Source organism: Schistocerca serialis, chromosome 8, assembly GCF_023864345.2.
Source record: "Schistocerca serialis cubense isolate TAMUIC-IGC-003099 chromosome 8, iqSchSeri2.2, whole genome shotgun sequence".
Taxonomy (NCBI): domain Eukaryota; kingdom Metazoa; phylum Arthropoda; class Insecta; order Orthoptera; family Acrididae; genus Schistocerca; species Schistocerca serialis.
The window spans coordinates 95,382,630-95,406,436 of record NC_064645.1 but is presented as its reverse complement, the minus strand read 5'-3'; the positions used below and the strand labels follow the sequence as shown (position 1 = coordinate 95,406,436).

Sequence of the window (23,807 nt, the reverse complement as noted above, 5' to 3'; positions counted from 1 at the left end):
ATACAGTTTCATATGAGTATTAAGAGTGTTAATGGTATTTATGTACAATGCAGCACACACACGTTTTATGTCGTCACTCCACTTCTGTGGTCCTTCAATTCAGCTGCTTTTCTCGTTCCTGTAGTAAGTGACGCACATATCGGTGTGTGGACTGTCACTTAGTTGCGTATTCGAAATAGTATAAATGTATGCATTTTGGAAACAGAAACAAAAAACACCAAACCGGCTGCAAGAGGCGAGTCGGAACGCGCAGGTGGTACAACGAGTTAGCTCGACACGCAACTTAGACAGTCAAAATACCAACAGGTCAATGATACTTCACAGTGGAAAGCAACGTCAGATGACATGTGACTGTTTACAGTTGTATAATCTTGTGTTCAAGATCAGGAGCAACTAAAAACAGGTTGTTTATCCCAGACCATGTGATGTGTCGGAGAACAATCATGTGGTGTTGCCTCTATCTTATCTGACAGAAGAGAAACATATAATTAGCACATGTGCACACGCACGATGACTAGAAGTAAAGGAACCTTGAAGAGAGGCCAGGAGTGATGTAATTACCCGACGTCACGATGGTAGCAGTAACAAAGTTTCCTTATATAAGGAAATCCTCGGCTTGTAACCGCTTCTATTGTGTCCATCTTTGCTCGCGGCTCCTAGCGCCGCAACTAGGGAAAGACGAACGTTGCCGTTAGTTGCACCCTCTGGTCACAGAGGAAGGGGACTTTGGAACCAAAGGCCTACAATTAGTAATCGTAAGTGGAGATTTAATTTACGTTTAGTTGTTAAGCGGAGTATAATATCGTATCTCTCGCGCCAAAACTATGATTGTGCATCGGAGAGTGTCATTTTCCGTGTTGTTTGTTGTGGCAAAACCATGAGTAAATTGCCTTGGTAGTGCAGGGAAAATGCAAGGTACATTATCAAGAAAGTGTAAAATTTGCGTATTTTGCAACACCACAATGGTGAATGTACCGCATTCGTGATTTTGGTACCACGTTAGGAGCTTCCTGTGCGTTGTGCAAACATGCATGTGCAACATCTACAAATTTTCTTACGTGCGACTACAATCGCGCATATCATTATTTACGCCTTTCGCTTGTAACAATGTGCATATAAACCGAGAACGAAATGATGTAGTAGTAATGTGATCATAACAATCGTTTGAAGAGAAGAGATCTGTGTCAAAAGAAACACAGTAAGAACACAATGCTAGTACAAAGTGATGCATGTTCTGTGGCCGTAAATTTTGACCTGAAACGCACGTTAAACAATCCGAATTCACGTTGTGCTCAAATGTTCTACGTGAGAAAACGACAGAGTATAATTTGACTATAAACAATCTGGGAAATCAAGAAGGCACATGGTACTTGTGGAATGAGACAGCCGGTAAAAGAGGATCGATTGAAATTCCCACATTGTTTATGATTACGTTATGGCCATTCCAGATACTACCCAAGTGAAGATAGATGGATGTACGACCAGCAGAACAACTCTGGCTTGTATCTGTGTGTACTGATCTGTTCAAGAACCATCCAAACTTACAGTCAAATTATCATGCAGTTTTTGAAACATGTCAAACGAAAATGAAAAGCGACTTCATTCAATCACGAGAGAGAAAAAAGTATGTAGATGTAGAACCTTGGAGGATGGGCATAAGTCTGCCAAGCTGCAAGAACAATCCTTGCCCTTTCGTCATCCGTACTACACTAAGCGGCGATTTTTGAACTTTAAAAATGACCCTAAAAACATCCTCAAATTTTCAGTACACAATGTCTGCCTTCCCTGTTATCAATGAAACAAACCTCTTTCAGTTTTTTATAAGCGAGAATTTGAAACGTACCTTTAGGGGAGTAAACCTGAAAGTGCCAGCCTTCAGCAAATACGTCTCGTCCCAAGGTATACACGAGAAAAAGTTCTGTAATTGCAAGATCTTCTCATAATGTGTGAGCAACAGATGATTAGGCGGGAATATCATGATTATTACAGCAGTTCGTTGATCAATCAAACTGCCGCACTGTCTGAAACAGATATTGAAGAGGAATCTGACGCACATGAAATGTTTCTGTGGATTAGATTGTTTATTTACTAGTTTTGTGGCTGGTTCAATCTTTGTTTTGTAATTTGTCTTATCTATTTTAAGCAATAAAATTGTAATTAGTGTCTACTCTGTCTGATTTACTTCTAGTACGTATGTGAAACTCAGTATGTATTTATAATTTCAGAACAAAGAATGTACAATTACCTTCATCCTCTACAAGTAGAGGGATGTATGATTATGAAACTCAAATTCAAAATTTTTAAATACGGTAACAGTAAATCAGACACAAATCGATTTCTTAAATCAGTGTAGTTGATTTTTAAGACTATGAAACATTCAGTCGCCTGCATCTCAAAAATAATATAATACACGTTTTTTATGAAGGGGACGAGTTGCTTCTGCTGACAAGTACTGGAACAACAGTCTCTTAGTTCTAAAATACGCAGGATATCCCTTAAGCCTTATTCCGATTTCAAGCCGTAATATTTTTCATTAACAACAGTTTCGTGTTAAAAAGGTTGTACACTTAATATTTAAAGTAGTCGATCACAAGAAGGAAATTTGGAGCTCTAAGAATAAATATAAAACTACGTGGTTAATTGTGAAACTATTGTCAGTGCTGTAGACGGATGCTCGATATGTTACATATATTTTGCGAGAGCATAACACTGTAAAAAAAATGTAATAATCATTTCGTGTTAACACTCGTAGTTAGCAATTTAAATAAAGATTATACCGGTACCGGCAAGTATACAGAAGTTTAACAGTTCGATAATCCAAATGAAACAGGCAAGCAGGAAATTGAAGCAATTATTATGACACACAAGAGTAAAGAATGACTCGCGTGGAACAATATATGTCTGGTTAATAAAGATCGTTGCAAGACATATCATCACACTATTCTTCCCTCCTCAGAATACGTCTTTCGACTGTATTAATTTTCGACGTAGGTGAGAAGCACTTTACCACACAGGAAAAAGTAAAAAAGTGTTGTTTTAGGTGGTATGTGAAAGAAAAGTAACATCTCAGTACATAGAATTACAGACGGATTTGCGTTTTGCCTCCAATAAAGTGTGATAAACAATAAATACAAGTTATTCGTTCGGGTGTGTGGTACTATTTGGCCCAAAAGATAAGCTGAAGAGAGTACCTTGTTTTACTGAACAAAATTTTTTGACTTTCTGTACCAAGATATACCTTTACAGAGTTTGTGTGTGTGTGTGGTTTGAGGTTTTCGGGCGCTAAACAGCGTGGTCATCAGCGCCCGGAATCAATGAAAAATCTCATAAATGGTTCTATTTTTATCTTCGTATCTAGTAACTAAAAACTCTGGTGTCAAGAAATAAGGAGAAAACTTGACTGTCTGCTCTCTGATGCAAACAGGTCCGAGGAGAGGTACATATTTTGTAAACCCTCGTCGCCAGTTTTGTAAAGGTCTCGTCGCTACTGCTGTGGTGGCTGAGTTGCCATTTTTGTTACGGTAGGCCGAGCTTGTGAGTTCTTGGAACGGCTTCTGATGCAGTACATCGCTAGAACAATTTCTCCCTGCCACTATTACACAGCTATGCCCCAGGGTCAGGCAACAGGAAAGGAGAACGAAGGTTCTACAACACTCCAATAAATTAGTAACAAAGTCAAACAAATGAGCTAAAAAGGTTTACTTATCTTTGTGACTTGTTGAATGATTAAGTCTACAACACTGCTTGTAATATTGCACAAAAAAGGCCCTCAATGGCTAAGTGCAAATAATTGTAGGCAAACTTTACAGTATACAGCGAGTGCAGTTCACTTCTAAGAGTTCAGTAAACGACGTCCGCCGTCTAAGTCAGCCCCGGACGACGACCTATAACCAAGTGGGCGAGAGGTGATCTTCTATCTTCAGAGTAGGCTTCTATCCGTTGTCGCCCGGTCTTTGGCGGATTGTACTCGGCCGGCAATTGGTCGAGGCGAAGTCGATGTCTTCATCCTCAGTGCCGCCTGTGGCGCTGGTGGATCTCGCCGAAGTGGCAAGTCTCTATGGCTATGGCACCAGCTCACATCTTTGCGCCTGTGGTACTTTTCACCTGGCTGTGTTCAAAAAATGGTTCAAATGGGTCTGAACACTATGGGACTTAACATCTGAGGTCATCAGTCTCCTAGAACTTAGAACTATTTATTTATTTATTTATTTAAATGTCAAGTTCCGTAGGACCAAATTGAGGAGCAAATCTCCTCCTAACTAACCTAAGTACATCACACACACCCATGCCCGGGGCAGGATTCGAACCTGCGACCGTAGCGGTCGCGTGGTTCCAGACTGTAGCGCCTAGAACCGCTCGGCCACCACGGCCGGCTCCTGGCTGTGTCTTGTTCGGGCGGCACAGTACTATATACTGAAGGAAAAGAAATCCCAGCATCAAGAAGGCGTTGTGCGAGATAAACGAAAGTTGTTAGGCGCTTTTCTACATCTGAAAGATATCTATTCAAACTAAGAGTGGCGCTAGTATCGCCAGGTTAGCTTTAAATACGCGCTGTAATGATCATTAGCGCTATTTACCTTGGGGATTGGACGTAGTGAGTTGATGTCGGTTTCGAATGATTTTAAGATGACGAAGACGTCATTATCAACAGTCGCTGAGTTTGAACGAGTTCGTGTACTAGTGCTACGAGGATGTTCCTACGGCAATATTGTACACTACTGGCCATTAAAATTGCTACACCAAGAAGAAATGCAGATGATAAACGGGTATTCATTGGACAAATATATTATACTAGAACTGACATGTGATTACATTTTCACGCAATTTGGGTGCATAGATCCTGAGAAATCAGTACCCATAACAACCACCTCTGGCCGTAATAACGGCCTTGATACGCCTTTGCATTGAGTCAAACAGAGCTTGGATGGCGTGTACAGGTACAGCTGCCCATGCAGCTTCAACACGATACCACGGTTCATCAACAGTAGTGACTGGCGTATTGTGACGAGCCAGTTGCTCGACCACCATTGACCAGACGTTTTCATTTGGTGGGAGATCTGGAGAATGTGCTGGCCAGGGCAGCAGTCGAACATTTTCTGTATCCAGAAAGGCCCGTACAGGACCTGCAACATGCGGTTGTGCATTATCCTGCTGAAATGTAGGGTTTCGCAGGGATCGAATGAAAGGTAGAGCCAAGGGTCATAACACATCTGAAATGTAACGTCCACTGTTCAAAGTGCCATCAATGCGAAAAAAGGTGACCGAGACATGTAACCAATGTCACCACATACCATCATGCCGGGTGATTCGTCAGTATTGCGATGACGAACACACGCTTCCAATGTGTGTTCACCGCGATGTCGCCAAACACGGATGCGACCATCAGGATGCTGTAAACAGAACCTGGATTCATCCGAAAAAATTACGTTTTGCCATTCGTGCACCCAGGTTCGTCGTTGTGTTCACCATCGCAGGCGCTCCTGTCTGTGATGCAGCGGCGAGGGTAACCGCAGCCATGGTCTCCGAGCTGATAGTCTATGCTGCTGAAAACGTCGTCGAACTGTTCGTGCAGATGGTTGTTGTCTTGTAAGCGTCCCCATCTGTTGACTCAGGGATCGAGACGTAGCTGCACGATCCGTTACAGCCATGCGGATAAGATGCCTGTCATCTCGACTGATAGTGATGCGAGGCCGTTGGGATCCAGCACGGCGTTTCGTATAAGCCTCCTGAACCCGCCGATTCCTCATTCTGCTAACAGTCATTGGATCTCGACGAACGCGAGCGCCAATGTGGCGATACGATAAATCGCAATCGCCATAGGCTGCAATCCGACCTTTATCAAAGTCGGAAACGTGATGGTACGCATTTCTCCTCCTTACACGAGGCATCACAACAATGTTTCACCAGGCAACGCCGGTCAACTGCTGTTTGTGTATTAGAAATCGGTTGGAAACTTTCCTCATGTAAGCACGTTGTAGGTGTCGCCACCGGCGCCAACGTTGTGTGAATGCTCTGAAAAGCTAATCATTTGCATATCACAGCATCGTCTTCCTGTCGGCTAAATTTCGCGTCTGTAGCACGTCATCTTCGTGGTGTAGCAATTTTAATGGCCAGTAGTGTAGAAGGACTTAGCGGGCTTCGACTGGCCACTTGGCACTAACGAGAGGGAAGACGGCCGTATTCGGTGTATGGCTGTCGAGCAATGTATTGCGTCTGCAAGAGCAATTCGAGCAGCGGTTGGCACCACAGAGACACAACGAAGTGTTAAAAATCGGTTACTTCAAGGACAGATCTGAGCCAACAAACCTGTAGCGTACATTCCACCGACCCCAAACCAACGCCATTAGCGACTTCAGTGGTGTCAAGCGAGACCTCATCGGAGGGCAAGGGGCGACCTGTTGTGTTTTCCGATGAAAGCTGGTTGTGCCCCGGTGCCAGTGTTGGTTAGAAGGAGGGCAGTTGAGGGACTGCAAGCAACCTGTCTATGTGCTAGAAATACCGGATCTACAACCGGGTTTATGGTCTGGAGTGTGATTTCGTATGACAACAGGAGCACTCTCGTCGTCATTCCACGCACCCAGACTCCAAGTTTGTACGTCAGTTCGGTGATTCGACCTGTTGTGCTGCCATTCATGAGCAGAATTCCATGAAGTGTTTTCCAACAGGATAACGCTCGCCCACATACCGCTGTTGTAACCCAACACGGTCTACAGAGCGTTGACATGTTGTCTCGACCTGGTTCAAATGGCTCTGAGCGCTATGGGACTCAACATCTGAGGTCATCAGTCCCCTAGAACTTAGAACTACTTAAAACCTAACTAACCTAGGGAGATCACAAACACCCATGCCCGAGGCAGGTTTCGAACCTGCGACCGTAGCGGTCGCGCGGTCCAGACTGAAACGCCTAGAACCGCTCGGCCACACTGGCCGGCTGTCTCGACCTGGTCGATCACCAGATATGTCTCCAGTCGAGCATACATATCATATCGGTCGATAACTCCAGCGTTATCCACAACCAGTATTTAACTGTCCATGTATTGATCGACCAAGTGCAACAGTCATTGAACTCCATCCTACAAACTGACGTCCGGCAATTCTATAGCACAGTGCGTGTACGTTTCCATTCTGGCATTCAATATTCTGGCGGTTACATCGATTATACCTACCATCATTTGACATTTACAATGTGTTTTCTCGCGCTTTCATTAACCTATGATCTCTCAACATTAACCACTTAAATATATTACGTAGACAAATGTATTCCTGTAATTTCATTACTCTACATTAATTATTTCTTGCTGTTGGGGTCTTTTCCACACCCTATCTGCCATCTTAGCAGATGAAATGTTGTGTTTATTTAGCATAAGTTTCTCTTTTGTCTTCTCCATACTCTTACGGAAAAAATAAAAGGTTCAAATGGCTCTGAGCACTATGCGACTTAACTTCTGAGGTCATCGGTCGCCTACAACTTAGAACAAATTAAACCTAACTAACCTAAGGACATCACACACATCCATGCCCGAGGCAGGATTCGAACCTGCGAACGTAGCGGTCGCTCGGCTCCAGACTGTAGCGACTAGAGCCGCACGGCCACTCCGGCCGGCCACTCTTACCGATTGCAGTTGTTTCTCGCATTATATTCTCATTGCATTTTCTCACACTTTCTTGGTGACATGTCGTACTAATTTTGTTTAATGAAGTGTATTCTAATTCCAATAACTGTTTACTTGAAACATTCGCTTACTCTTTAATAGACACCTCGTCCGTCTGGGGGTTTTATTTTCTTTTATTCTCTTCATAAATAATATCTTACACTTTTTGTTGTTTGAATAAATATTTATGTTATGCGCTGTCCAATGTCTCTTGTTTCTATGTTTCTTGTTTTCTCAACATTTTCTGTAGACCTTCTGTGACTTATTTGTCCCAAAGTGCAAGTCAGTTGGTCACATCGAATCCGAGGAAACAATTAATAGGATTAAAAATAAATCTACATCAACATCTACACCAACATGGATACTCTGCAAATCACATTTAAGTGCCTGGCAGAGGGTTCATCGAACCACCTTCACAATTCTCTATTATTCCAATCTCGTATAGCGCATGGAAAGAACGAACACCTATGTATTTCCGTACGAGCTCTGATTTACCTTATTTTATCGTGGTGGTCGTTCCGCCCTATGTAGGTACGTGTCAACAAAATATTTTGGCATTCGGAGGAGAAAGTTGGTGATTGGAATTTCCTGAGAAGATTCCGTCGCAACGAAAAACGCCTTTCTTTTAATGATTTCCAGTCCAAATCCTGTATCATTTCTGTGACACTCTCTCCCATATTTCGCGATAATACAAAACGAGCTGCCTGTCTTTGAACTTTTTCGATGTACTCCGTCAGTCCTATCTGGTAAGGGTCCCACACCGCGCAGCAGTATTCTAAAACATGGCGGACAAGCGTAGTGTAGGCAGTCTCCTTAGTAGGTCTGTTACATTTTCTAAGTGTCCTACCAATAAAATACAGCCTTTGGTTAGCCTTCCCCACAATATTTTCAATGTGTTATTTCCAATTTAAGTTGTTCGTAATTGTAATTCCTAGGTATTTGGTTGAATTCACGGCTTTTCGATTAGACTGATTTATTGTGTAACCGAAGTTTAACGAGTTCCTTTTAGCACTCATGTGGATGACCTCACACTTTTCGTTATTTAGTGTCAACTGCCACTTTTCGCACCATTTAGATATTTTTTCTAAATCATTTTGCAGTTTGTTTTGATCTTCTGATGACTTTATTAGTCGATAAACGACAGCGTCACCTGCAGACAACCGAAGACGTTTGCTCAGATTGTCTCCCAAATTGTTTGTATAGATAAGGAACAGCAAAGGGCCTATAACACTACCTTGGGGAACGCCAGAAATCACTTCTGTTTTACTCCATGACTTTCCGTCAATTACTACGAACTGTGACCTCTCTGGCAGGAAATCACATAACTGAGGCGATATTCCATAAGCACGCAATTTCACTATGAGCCACTTGTGTGGTACAGTGTCAGCCTTCCGGACATCTAGGAATACGGAATCGATCTGAAATCCCCTGTCAATAGCACTCAGCACTTCATGCTAATAAAGAGATAGTTGTGTTTCACAGGAACGATGTTTTCTAAGCCCATGTCGATTGTGTGTCAATAGACCGTTTCCTACGAGGTAATTCATAATGTTCGAACACAATATATGTTCTAAAATCCTGCTGCATATCGACGCTAACGATATGGGGCTGTAATTTAGGATTACTCCTACTACCTTTCTTGAATACTGGTGTGAGCTGTGCAACTTTCCAGTCTTTGGGTACGGATCTTTCGTCGAGCGAACTGTTGTATATGATTGTTAAGTATGGATCTAACGCATCAGCATACTTCGAAAGGAACCTAATTTGTATACATTCTGGACCAGAAGACTTGCTTTTATTAAGTAATTTGAATTGCTTCACTACTCCGAGGATATTTACTTCTACGTTACTCATGTTGGCAGCCGTTCTCGATTCGAATTCTGGAATATTTACTTCGTCTTCTTTTGTGAAGGCATTTCGGAAGGCTGTGTTTAGTAAATCTGCTTTGGCAGCACTGTCTTCGATAGTATCTCCATTGTTATCGCGCAGAGAAGGCATTGATTGTTTCTTGCCGCTAACATACTTCACATACGACCAGAATCTCTTTGGATTTTCTGCCAGGTTTCGAGACAAAGTTTCGTTGTGGAAACTGTTATAGGCGTCTCGCATTGAACTCCTCTCTAAGTTTCGAGCTTCTGTAAAGGATCGCCAGTCTTGGGGATTTTGCGTCTGTTTAAATTTGGCATGTTTGTTTCGTTGTTTCTGCAACAGTGTTCTAACCCGTTTTGTGTACTAAGGAGGATCAACTCCGCCGTTTGTTAGTTTATTTGGAATAAACCTCTCAATTGCTGCCGATACTGTTTCTTTGAATTTATGCCAATCTGGTCTACACTTATATTATTAATTTGGAATGAGTGGAGATTGTCTCTCAGGAAGGCGCCAAGTGAATTTTTATCTGCTTCTTTGAATAGGGATATTTACGCTTATTTTTCGAAGATTTGGGGATTACAATATTCAAAAAAATTGGTTCAAATGGCTCTGAGCACTATGGGACTGAACATCTGAGCTCATCAGTCCCCTAGAACTTAGAACTACTTGAAACTAACTAACCTAAGGACATCACACACATCCATGCCCGAGGCAGGATTCGAACCTGCGACCGTAGCAGTCGCGCGGTTCCACACTGTAGCGCCCAGAACCGCTCGACCACCAGCGCCCGGCTTACAATATTCAATCTCGCTACGACAACCCTGTATTTACTAATTCCTATATTGGTTTTGATGCTAGTTATTAACTCAGGATTATTTGTTGCTAAGAGGTCAAGTGTGTTTTCACAACCTTTTACTATTCGCAATAAATTAAAAGTTATTAAATAGTAGTTTCGCAAACATTTAAGCGTCTTCCAGTTCCTCGGCACACACATTAAGCCGATAGCTACTCTTTTCAAAATGGCTATGTAGCCGCTATTATAACCTGTGTCTTCAAGTTATCTAAGATGTTCATTACTGGAGAAACATACACAGAACCTTTTATGAACTTGCGCAAAAAGAAATCACATTCCGTACTTTTGTGGAAAGATGTGAAGTGTCAAATTAGGTCCCTATCACCCAAACTCATACAGAGTTGTTCAAAAGGTGACTCTAGCATGGAGGGCTGCAGTGGTGTACCGTTTCGTTACGAATTCAAACCTAAAACTTCCAACATTGGTTAGAAATTAAATGTTCCGTACAGAGTATTAGTTGCATAAAAGAGATAAGCCATAATCAATTGATGGTTCAAATGGCTCTGAGCACTATGGGACTTAACATCTGAGATCATCAGTCCCCTGGAACTTAGAACTACTTAAACCTAACTAACCTAGGGACATCACACACATCCATGCCCGAGACAGGATTCGAACCTGCGACCGTAGCGGTCGTGCGGTTCCGGACTGAAGCGCCTAGAACCGCTCGGCCACCGTGGCCGTCTCAGTTGATGGATTTTTTGCGTTAAACATGGATAGATGTCTTTTCTTGACAGGAAGCCATACTGTTAGGAGAATCTCTTCCATGGAGGTGAAACTGATGTTTGCCCCGTATTTACTCTTGCGCCAACGTAACCTTCGCACAATGTTGTCCTTCAGACATACAGTTTCAGAAGTACTGTATCTTCCTCAGTTCTGTTCGACTACTGTTCGTCAGCAGAGTTCTTTGATGAGGAAATCTTTCTTCGCCGATGCCTGTCTGCTCTGTTGGCCTTCCTTGCTACTGTGATCCGACATAGCTTCCTCCCTACGTAGTGGAATCTTCTGTTCTTACGCTGAATTCTCCAATTCCTATGCTTGTTGCTTTCCTCTTAGCTCCATCTTTTCCTTGCTTTCGTTTGTGTTCTGGATATACCGAACATCACGGCTATAGGTACAGGTATTATAATAATTGGTACCTTAATATGTACCAATTTAAAGGCATTAATTGTTTTTTTCTCTAGATCTAATAGTCTTCTGCAAAAATATCACGTAATATACTACTGCTCTTTATGGGCTATGCCTGTCAGTATAGACTGACCGTTTTGTGTCCACACATCCACACTTCAGTAGCTTACCTGCTGCCTAGTGTGAAATAAACTTTAAGAGCTTGCTTCTGCCTTGTGTACTTGGAGGCACTAACCAACCTAAAAATATATCACTTGTAATAGCTATAATTATTAGTGTGCATATGAAGTAAATGTTGGTCTAACGTTGTTCAGTACACTGCCCTAAGTCATTAGCAGAAATATCTGCACTAGTACCCCTGACAACCAGTATGTAGTGTGCCAGGGTTGAAGTTTTGTCAGCGTTGCTTGCAAGCGACATTATTTGCTGACTAGTTTTGGAAGTCAAGTTAACTCTTGTTATCTGACTGTTCTGTAATGGTTCTGAAGCTGTACGCTGTTTGTTATTATCGCAACTAGATGAAGAACTGAACCGCTTTGATAACATCTGTCATTTCTGCGTATTAATAACAGTCTGTTCCAGATTACGCATTCGAGTTTGAAATTGCCGTGTACCAAGTGGGAAGCAGTGTAGCGAGAAATAGTAACAGGGAAGCTATCTGGCATATGCTCACTACTTGAAAGTTTGGTATAGACCTCTGATTACAAAAGCACTGTATATCTAACAGCTCATATGATCATAATATTTTCCGAAGTTGAAATTTCATCTATTGATCGGAAGCAGTTTAAATTTTGTCTTTCTGGTTTTTGATTTCGTGTTTTAGGGTACGGTTGCAATGATGTATAATTATAAGCAATTAGTTTCCTTGGTAAGCTGTCATTAAAGACTTCTGGACAGTTCTCTGCTTGGAATACAAGGGTAATTGCGTTCTCTGTTAGTAACACGTTCGTTGATGTAATTGAAATAACATTTTGGGGAAGCCATCTTAGTGGGAAGATAATACTTCCAGACTGATGCCATTGTGACCAGTGACTGTTATCTTGAGCTCAGAGCCTTACATAACCTTGTCTGTTTCATAACCTTGTTGCTCTATTACGTACGGAATCGTAGAGAAATGGGTCACTGGTCACTGTACTCAGACATAATATGTAAAATTAACTGTCTCACTGAAGTATTCCTGGTTAACATATCTGCGTGGGATATCGTATATAAGCACATACATTTGTTTCTAGTTTAGCCAGACGCTCTTGCGTACTAATGATTTTCTTACTATGTCTTCTCAATCAGGTTAATTTATTTACTCTTCAGTGTTACATTTTCTTACTGTGTCTTCTCAATCAAGTTAATTTATTTTCTCTTCAGTGTTACATTTGGGAATTATTGTAATAAAGGCTTTGTTACAGGTGTAACTCCAAGTTCAATCAATCGCTCCACCCACTATCAAAACGGTCCAGTTGTACAGCTACAATAAGTAATATTTAATTTACAAACCATTGAAGCAATTTTTTCCATACTTAGTCCAATCGTGGTTTAAATCAATAAAGAAACTAATTTATAGATGTTGTTGTCGTTGTTGTAGTCTTCAGTCCACAGACTGATATGGCCCAGCTATCTGCATTAGTCTACGCAGTGCAGGCCTCTTCGTCTCTGTAACCTATATTTAGTCATTTTGAAAAATCTACACCTGGGAGAACATGTGCAAAGAAATATCTGAATACGTTACCAAATGTAAGGCTCATGAGGGGCCTTATATACAGCAGGCTGCATGGATGGCGGATATAGAGATTCGACACCCTTAAATAACAGACTCCTCGAAGTTCACGAACTGACGCCACAAATAACTATGACTGTCGTTTTTGGGCTAAAAACAGGGGGCGCTGTTTCAGCAGTGTGTGGAAACCCTGTATTTATTTTAGTCATCTCTGCTTGTCTTCTCCATACAAACGGCCCAACGGCTCTGGTTCGTAAGAGCAGCTCGTATTGTAGCCGATCTGACCAGCAAAAACCAGTATTTGCTAAGTGAAGCAATAGTTGATGGTGTAAATATGGTCGGCAGACTTTCGTACTGTAATATTATATATACTACAATTAGAAATGAAAACTCACATTTATTTATCGTGGTGCAGATAATAACTTCGAGTTTTAACTAAGGAAGTATCTCTGGTGTACGAGGAATATTCAAGAATATTTGTTAGTTCACGCTTAGTTATAACTTAGTTATCACTTTTTCTAAGCACGAGGGAAACTGCAGATCACGAATATGAGCAGACTTAGATACCTGGCGAAAGACAGCCCTGTCCTAATTGTCGAGATGTAAAGTCTGGCGGTGTGTTGTAGTTACGGTACGCAGAAATGTAATTTGAGTGACACCTACGTAAATACCATCATGGTACTATCTGCCACATCAACGCAGTATCAAACGAGAACCTGGTGCTGGCTATGTATTTAAAAGAGGTTAGACCGAAAAGCATAGTAGGGCAGTCAGTGTTGCATGAACGTTCCTTGTCATAAATCCGGCAGTAGCGTGTGACTGTTGTCTTACGAACAGTTCCTGATCGCTTTCTAATTATACCAATTGCCCTAGCCTCAGTATGGTCATAATAACAATGTCACATGCTGCAACACCCCCAATGACAGCTACATCCCCCGCTCCCCACCGTGACGTCACACGGTGATCCAACTGTGCTAAGTCCAGAGATCTCTGGATCCCCGGAAGTGTTCGTTCGGCTCGCTGCATGTTCAGTTATCAAATTATGTAATTATCCTGCTGCCGTCCCCTGAATCCTGTGATGTATGTCATAATTTCATTAGATAATGACGCTGTCTTCTGGACATGAACCCAGAACCTTGTGCCCTCGTCAGGATATAATAGATTCACTAGACATGATGAACTTGCAAAAAAACATTACAAGAGTACATAAAATTTGTGGTGGATACATACCGAATACATCGTCAACAGCGGAATGTATCCAGACAAGTTTAGGTACGTCATTACCACCTGTGAGAGCAAATAAATAAAATTGTACTTACCAGTACAGCTACGGTGAGAGTCGTTAGCGTCTTGTGAACGTTCTGTACTGCGTCATTTGATAGCTAGCTTTACAAGGTGCTTCCTACTGACCCTGAGAGAACGCCCGCATGAACCCATGTTCAGATGCTGGTGTTTGCAACTTTGGAGGGGGAAGAAGAAGAGGAGGAGGAGGAGAGAGAGGAGAAGGAACAAGTTCTGTAACAAACAAAGCGGAAAGATGTAACTATAGTGTTACACAGAAAAAAATACGTTAACACTGGTAGTACTATTCACCACTATGTTTCCCACTTGTTTTTCAGAAACTCGCTTTGTAAAAAATATGCGTACAGTCGTCCAGTATACAACCACGCATCTCAGAAACGCCTGCACAAAAATCAATATAGAGGGTGTCCGGGAAGTCGAGACGAATGTTAAAAGTGCTATAGAACATACAAAATTTAATGAAAATGTAATGTCTCTTTTCAAACACATGAAGTAATTTCTCCGATTTACGTACGAAAAATTATAACTTCCATACGACCACCCAAGGCCGCGAGGCAATGAGCAATGCTTTCATTGAAGTTCTCGATCATGTGTTCACAAACGTCTGGCTGGAGGCCGTTAATAACCCTTTTAATTTTGTACTTCAATTGGTGTATTGTTTGTGGTTTGTTCACGTACACCTCTGATGTCACTATACCCTCCCCCCCTCCCCCCCCCCCCCCCACCACCAAAAAAAAGGTCACAAGGCGTAAGATCGCTTTATCTGGCAGGTCATTCCATGTTGCCACGCAAAGAGATAATTTCTTTAGAAAATTTTTCATTCAGCAGTGTTCGGTTCACTGGATGTGTAACATGTCGTACCATCTTGTAGAAACAACAAATCGTCAATTTCATCAATAAGAGGGGAAATCATTCAGAAAGCATTCTTCACTTAAAACTTCCGGGCTGATACGACCATGGTCGATGTATAAAACTCTCTCCTGACGTTTCGTCTCCGACTGCGGGAGACATCCTCCACTGACATCCAAATTTTATCCAGCATAGATGTCAGCGTTGCACCGGAAGCGTGACGATCGAGCGCTTTCAATCGAGAATGTTGGCATTACCAGAGACAGTCTGATAGCCTACGCCACGTGATGGACAATGGCACTTTCTGTACTGCCTATAAAATCAGCACTTCCTCGAGTTCTCTTTTCAGTTCGCCGCTTTACCTCGGAGGATGTCTTCCGCAGTCGGAGACGAAACGTCAGGGGAGAGATTTATACATCGAGTACGACCTATCAGCCCGGAAGTTTTAAGTGAAGACAACATCGGCCGTGAAAGCCTACATTATATGATCAATCAGAAAGCATGTTTCGGTAACGGTCACCTTTCACCGTGAGGACAGCTCGCTCTTCATTTTCAAAAACGTACGGGCCGATCACGACTCCCACCCAGAACTCACATCAAACAGTCACGCGTTGTGGATGCATCTCATGTTACGCAGTCACTCGCGGAATTTTGCTACCGCAAATTCTGCAGTTCTGTTTATGAACGTACCCACTGAGGTGGAAGTGCGCCTCATCTGACAAAATTATTCATTTTGTGAAGTTCCCATTCTCCCGCTTTTTATTTCATGAAAATTGGGAAGAAAAATGTTCGAAATACAAAAACACGCTATCTTTCGTACATAGAGCGGTAGTGTGACATCCGTGTGACCAGATGAGAAGAAAAGTCGATGCCAACTAAAAACGCAATGATCTGTAAGTAATCACTTATTTACATAAAAAGTGAGAAGTGAATTGTTTTATAATCTACGAATAATACACATCAAAACAAAAGTGTACCATTACTGTATCATTATAGATACCACTGATGATGCGTTAAAGTGACAAAAGGCGAAACGCGTCTTGGAGAATAAAATACAGTGCACCAAGACAAGGCGTTTTCTTTATTTACAAAACAAATATGCATGTGCTTGCTGCGGAGAATGGCCACGCAAACAAACTCGATACAAAAATCAACTAACGTCAATTGAGACCCACTTTCAGCAGAACAACACAAGGAACTTTTATAAAAATATTCAAAAATAGTTTAAAGCAGTATACACCACAAAGTTTGTAGTTTATACATCCAAAAACACAAAAGACTGAACATAGTAACAGAGAGAACCACGGAATACTTCCGGACTACTTCAAAGAACTACAAAACCTCGATCCCCCAAAAGAAGAATTTCATTTTGATAGTGCAATCCAAATACAACCAAATACAAATCCAGCAACAACAGTGGAAATCAAAGAAATCATAAGACAACTTAAAAATAAAGCATCAATAGGAGACAATATAGTTGCAGAATTGTGGAAACACTCTAGTGGCAACATTATTCTATGTCTAACAGAAATAATGACAACAGACAGCTTACCATCAGAATGGATCATGGCATTAATACATCCTCCACATAAATAAAGGAAAGAAAACTGATCCTAACAGTTAGAGAGGGATCTCACTCTTACCAATGACATACAACATTTTGTCCATGGCACTTTTAAAGAGAGCTGAAGGAATACTCGACCCACAACCAGTATAGCATCAAGCAGGATTGAGGATGGGAAAATCTTGTGCAAAACAAATACTAAATCTAAAGAACATATAAACAGAAATGAGAAAAATCAGAAATCTGAAATATGTGACAACTTTGCAGATTGTAAAAAAGGCAGGTGACTCAATTGATAGCAATACACTGATCAACATGTTAAAGGAATTCGGACTCGACAATAAAACAACACAAATAATTAAAGGAACTTTAATAAACACAACATCAAAAGTAAAATTGGTGGGGTAACTGTCAAAATCTTTTGAAATAAAACCAGGAGTAAGACAGGAAGATGATTTACCACGTGTACTTTATAACTGTGCATTTGAGAACTTAGTGAGGAATCGAGAAAATCCATCAATAGCAACGGTGCTCAACTAAGAAGAAACCCAAATAAAATCAAGCTACATTGTGTAGCTTTTGCAGACAATGTGACATTAATTAGTGCGTTATTCGATAGTAGCAAAGAACAAATCACTGAAATACAGAAACAAGCAGAAAAATGGGACTAAAATTATCATTTGAAAAAATACATTCCATGACAGATATCAGTGATGGCCCTGCAGGTCTTAAAATTGATAACACAATATCTAAAACAAAGTGTTTTAAAAACTAGTAGAATGGATAAGAAGCAACACAAAAGAAAAGATAGCCATATTAAATGTTGTTGTTGTTGTTGTCTTCAGTCCTGAGACTAGTTTGATGCAGCTCTCCATGCTGTATAACTGCATGCCCTCTGGAAAAATGACGGCTGTAGTTTTCCCTTGCTTTCAGCCGTTCGCAGTACCAGCACAGCAAGGCCGTTTTGGTTAGTGTTACAAGGCCAGATCAGTCAATCATCCAGACTGTTGCCCCTGCAACTACTGAAAAGGCTGCTGCCCCTCCTCAGGAACCACAAGATTGTCTGGCCTCTCAACAGATACCCCTCCGTTACGGTTGCACCTACGGTACGGTTATCTGTATCGCAGAGGCACGCAAGCCTCCCCACCAACGGCAAGGTCCATAGGAAACAGAAAACGTAAAATGGAAAGCACATTCCAAATGATAAAAAATATATACAACAAAAAAGTTTTTGATGGAACACAAAACTAAGACACCATCAAACAGTGGTAAAGCCTGAAATACTGTATACAGCAGACGCACTTAAACCAACAAGATTTGGTGATCTTGAAAAGACCTAGAAAAAGTTGAAAGAATAATTCTAAGGAAGATACTGGGCTCTAGAACTAATTCTAATGTCGAACAGAAACTGAGATCAGAGAATCATCCCATGTAGGCTTTCACGGCCGGCGTCTTCATCAGTAAACACTTCCGGGCTAAATTGCCGTGGTCGATCTGTAGAACTTCTTCTCCCTGACGTTTCGTTCTACCTACGCAAGAAGAAAGGTCAACAACTTTGCTCACTCACTTTTCTGCTACGCTGTCGTGATACCGGTATAGTTCCCAAGTTTTTAAAAGTGAGAAGAATGTTTCATTCGGCACATGCTAACCGTATTTATTCTCTTATGGAACTGGCATTACTACGTGAGCGAATACATCAGACACGACGAGGACTGGCGGTATGTGATAGTCAACTGCTAAATCTTCATTTACTTATTAGCAATACTATGCAGTTTTGTCACTGGAACAAAGTGGACAGTTTAACATTTAGATCTATGGAGATTAGTGCAGAAGTTTGATCGTCTACAAGAGGGTCGACAGGGAACACCGATTCTAAACAATTCCCAAACGGTTATTAATTTATCGGAAAAAGAATTGTCTAAGGAAGAACTTTCTGTTCTGTCTAAAGGAGGGAATTTTGCAATCACTCCATCCAAGGTTCCTATGGAGGACATTATTGCTAATATAGAGGCAGGAATTCGTCAGTTACCATCATATCCTGCTGATGAAATTAGGATGGAAACCTCCAGGATATTACGTAAAGCTAAGCCACTCAGCAGCAATCTGTCTCAAGGGGAAAGGAAGGAATTGCGGGAGATCAATGCAGACAAGAATGTTATTATAGTTGCCGCTGACTAGGGAAATGTTACTGTTTTAATGAATTCTGAGGATTATCACAAGAAGATCAGTGATCTCCTGGAACCCAGCACATACAATAAGTTGAAAAAGGATCCCACAACGAATGTGCTGAATGCCACCAATCGTCTGATAAAACAGTCTTCCATTCCTACAGAAGTTAAAAAGTATCTCTAAAAAACGGAGGCTTATCCTCCGAGATTATATGGTTTACCAAAGATACATAAGCCTGATGTTCCTTTGAGACCGATAGTCAGCGCAATTGGACCTCCTACCCAAGAACTAGCCAGACACCTTGCCTCTTTGTTACAACCTTACATAGGCAATATTGAGAGTCATATTAAAAACTCTCTACACTTCATTGAGAAATTGAGGGAAATTACTGTCGGTCCTAATGACATCCTTGTCAGTTTTGATATAGTGTCTTTGTTCACTATGATTCCAGTTGATGAATCTCTATCTCATATAGCCGATATGTTCCCTACTGATATAGTGGCCTTGTTCCAACACTGTCTATCCTCGACCTATTTTCAGTACACTGGTGAATTTTATGAACAGATTGATGGGGTAGCCATGGGAAGCCCCGTAAGCCCCGCAATTGCGAATTTATTCATGGAATATTTTGAACATCAAGCAATGCAGTCGGCCAAAAAAAGCCCCTCGAAGTGGTATCGGTATGTGGATGATACCTTTGTAATATGGAATCATGAGGAAGAGGAATTGAATGATTTCCTGGTGCACTTAAATAGCATCAACCCAAAGATCAAATTTACCATGGAGAAAGAGAATAATGGACAACTTAACTTTTTGGATGTATCAGTTAACAAACGGGCGGATGGGACCTTAGGCCATAAGGTCTACAGGAAAGGTACACATACTGATCGCTACCTCCATAAGAACTCAAACCACCACCCTAGGCAAAAGAAGGGGGTAATAAAAACACTAGTGGATAGGGCCAATAATATTTGTGAACCAGGCTACTTACAAGAAGAACTAAATTATTTACGAATGGCTTTTGCGAAAAATGGTTATACGAAAAACGAGATTAATCGAGCACTTCACCCAAGTAGAAAAATGCCTAAAAATAGGAGACAGCAACAACCATCAGCTGGAAAAGTATTTCTTCCGTTCATCCATAACATCACGGATCGCATTGGGAAAGTATTAGCCAAGTTTCAGGTGGAGACTATTTTCAGACCTACTAAGAAAATTAGTGAATACCTAAGATCAACAAAAGATGCTCGTCACCCCCCCGCCACCCCAGGAGTATATAAAATTCCGTGTAGTTGTGGCAGGGTTTACATAGGAACTACAAAAAGAAGCATCAATACACGTTTGACGGAGCACAAAAGAAACTGTCGCTTGATACATATCGACAAATCGGCAGTAGCGGAACATGTTTTTAAGGATGGAGATCACGAAATAAAATTTGGTGAGACAAGCGTGCTAGCGAGGACGTCGCATTATTATACACGTATGTATAGAGAGGCAATTGAAATCCACAAACATCAATACAATTTTAATCGTAAAGAAGAAGGATTAAAATTGGACAAGATATGGCGGTCGACGTTGCATCAATCACGTGACAATCGATTGCCTGCAATCGAGAGAACAGACGATAGCCAGAGATAGCTACACATCGACGCCACGTGACGTGCGGTGGCGCCCTCTACGATCTCCATATAAGCGGCGGCCCCAGCTCCTAGCAGCCAGTCGTCGACTCACCTCGGAAGATGTTCACCGTAGTTGAGAACGAAACGTCAGGGAGAAGAAGTTCTACAGATCGACCACGGCAACTTAGCCCGGAAGTGTTTACTGATGAGATCAGAGAGCTCTTTTTAAAAGTGGAAAAGCTAACTCAGGCAATCAGGAAAGTAAACTACAGCTTTGGACCACATGTACCGAATGGATACTAACAGACTGACCAAACATATCTTCAATTTCCTACACGGCTAGAAATCCAAACCCAAAGGGTTCACTGAAATTGTCAAAGTTATGAATGGGCATAACAGGTAAGAGAATAATTTTCAGAGAAGCAACACAAAAGGCAGGACTTCAGGAAAGAAAGAAGCCTGCAAAAGGAAGAAAATAGACCCAGGAAGAAAAGGAACGACAATCTCAAAGGATGAAGGAAATGTATGAGCAACGAAATTAAATACAAAGAAAGTTTATTTATCGTACCCTCCAAAAGATTTATTCGAATAAATAAATATGTAATCATCTATAAAAATTTACAAGCGAACAAAAAATGTGGCGGATACGTACCGAACACATCATCAACAGCGGAATACTCGTATATCTAGTCCATTTTGGGCTTCTCATTACCATCTGTGAGTGCCAATAAATATAATTGGCCTTACCAGTACAAGGGAGGTGAGAGTCACTACTGCTCTGAGATCCGTACGTACTGTGTCGTTTCATGATGAGAAATACGTCTTCACTGTCTCTACATAGGCCTCATACATACTCACTAGGAACCCTTTGGGTGTGAGGTCGCAAAAGGCCAATGATATTCAGGACTTTCGACGCCCCTCAAATTGTCTACCATGCTACGACAATATTAGGTACTAACGGTAAACGGAAACAGGGGGCGGGAATAGAGGTGTCCGGCGGTGGGCACAGCGTGAAGCTACGGAGCGTAGTTGAACTGCTTAGACGAAGAGTAATTCACATAAGTGCTACAATGTTCGTGGTGTTGACACAAAGCAGAGCAAAGGGAACAGTAAAAAAAGCAAAAATTGCATTAAATCTATAACAACATATGATGGAGTTGAAATTTCGTCACAAAGGAACCGAAGGTATTTCGCAGAGTGAGAAAGAAGTAGCAGATGAAAAATTAGCGTTTCTGCAAGATGAGTCAGAGGAACGTGTGGTGTCGTTTACACTCGACTGTGCGGACAATGTACATGAGGAGTACAATGATGACGATACGTGCTTAACAAGTGAAAGTTATATTAAAACAGGTGTCGAACCATGGACTTCGTCATCCTTGTTGGACGGGGAGCCAAATACCCTATCTCTAGTGAAAGGTAGTAAAAGACAATCGTTGTCCAAGGAGTGGTTACTAAATTTAATTAAGTGCATGGAAGAACAACCGCAGCGTAATAAAAAGCAAAAAAGTACAGATTTCGAATACGAAACTTCATGGTAGGTTAAAAGTGTGTGCCGAACCGAGACTCGAACTCTGGACCGTTGCCTTTTGCTGGAAAGTGTTCTACCCTCTGAGCTACGCAAGCACGACTCACAACCCGTCTTCACAGCTTCAATCCTGTCAGCACCTCGTCTCCTACCTTCATAACTTCACAGAAGCTCTTCTGCGGTAGAGCACTTGCCCGCGAAAGGCGAAGGTCTCAAGTTCGAATCTCGGTCCGGCACACAGTTTTAATCTGCCAGGAAGTTTCATATCAGCGCACACTCCGCTGCAGAGTGAAAATCTCATTCTACATTTCGAATACGTCAGCAGGAGTACGACAGAGTAGTGCCTTAGAAAAACTATGGATACTCAAGGAAGGAAAAGGCACGCTTGCTACGAGACACTGGTGTTTATGCGTTTCGAGGATGCTCGGATCGAATTGCGCACGACGTAGATTACAGTTTTTTCATGTGGTTGCATAATTTCAAACAGAGCTACAGAACTGCAAGACATGAGATAAAGAAATTTCAAACAAAGCGTCAAGTTGACGATGCTAAGCAAACTGCGGAATCGGCCCAAAATTTTGTAGATGAGATAATCAACTTATCCTATAGTTCAAAAAGGATATTTTTAAAGTCTGATAAATCGGGATTTGAAGACCAAATGCATATGAAAGGAACCATGGAAATTACATGCATTAAAAACAACTAACATCAAATCCTTAACGCATTCGTATACAATTATGCTAGCTGTTAATCTGGATGGCAAATAGGCTGGAAAGTTATTTATTGTGCTGTTGGAAGTTGGAGGCGCTCTACGCCTACGAATCTTTCTCGTGTGCTTGATTTTGGAAGGCCGGTAGGGAATATCTATGTCATAGCAAGCAAAAGTGGGAAATGGACGTAAGAGAACGATAACTATGGTTTGAGCACTGCTTTTGACCAATATCTGTTCAAAATAGCTGCTTTTGTTTCGTTCCTGCTCTGCGTGTCAAAATCATAGTCCATTATAGGAAAATCTACCTCCTGAAAAGTGTGTGACTGCATTTCATACTACCAGGAGCCACTGGACAAATTCGGCCTCCAGAGTTTCTTTTTTCCCTGTATACAGGGCGTCACAAAAAGGTACGGCCAAACTTTCAGGAAACATTCCTCACACACAAATAAAGAAAAGATGTTATGTGGACATTTGTCCGGAAACGCTTAATTTCTATGTTAGAGCTGATTTTAGTTTCGTCATTATGTACTGTACTTCCTCGATTCACCGCCATGATTTCATACGGGATACTCTACCTGTGCTGCTAGAACATGTGCCTTTACAAGTACGAGACAACATTTGGTTCATGCACGATGGAGCTCCTGCAACAGATTCGGTGACCGATGAATTGGTAGAGGCGGACCAATTCCATGGCCTTCACGTTCCACTGACCTCAACTCTCTTGACTTTCATTTATGGGGGCATTTGAAAGCTCTTGTCTACGCAACCCCGGTACCAAATGTAGAGACTCTTCCCGCTCGTATTGTTGACGGCATTGATACAATACGCCATTCTCCAGGGCTGCATCAGCGCAT

General features: G+C 41.6%; 1 protein-coding gene across 2 annotated transcripts in view; it reads left to right on the top strand.

Moving 5' to 3' along the window:
* LOC126416509 (uncharacterized) overlaps nucleotides 1-23,807 on the top strand; it is a 563,150-nt gene that overhangs the window by 525,252 nt on the left and 14,091 nt on the right. The window contains exon 1 of one of the 2 annotated variants that reach the window (XM_050084251.1): nucleotides 640-755. The exons of the other annotated variant lie outside the window; for it this stretch is intronic. The gene's annotated coding sequence lies outside the window, so the exon portion shown is untranslated. Of the gene's footprint in view, nucleotides 1-639; nucleotides 756-23,807 lie in introns of those variants that run through there. 2 annotated transcript variants of the gene reach the window in all.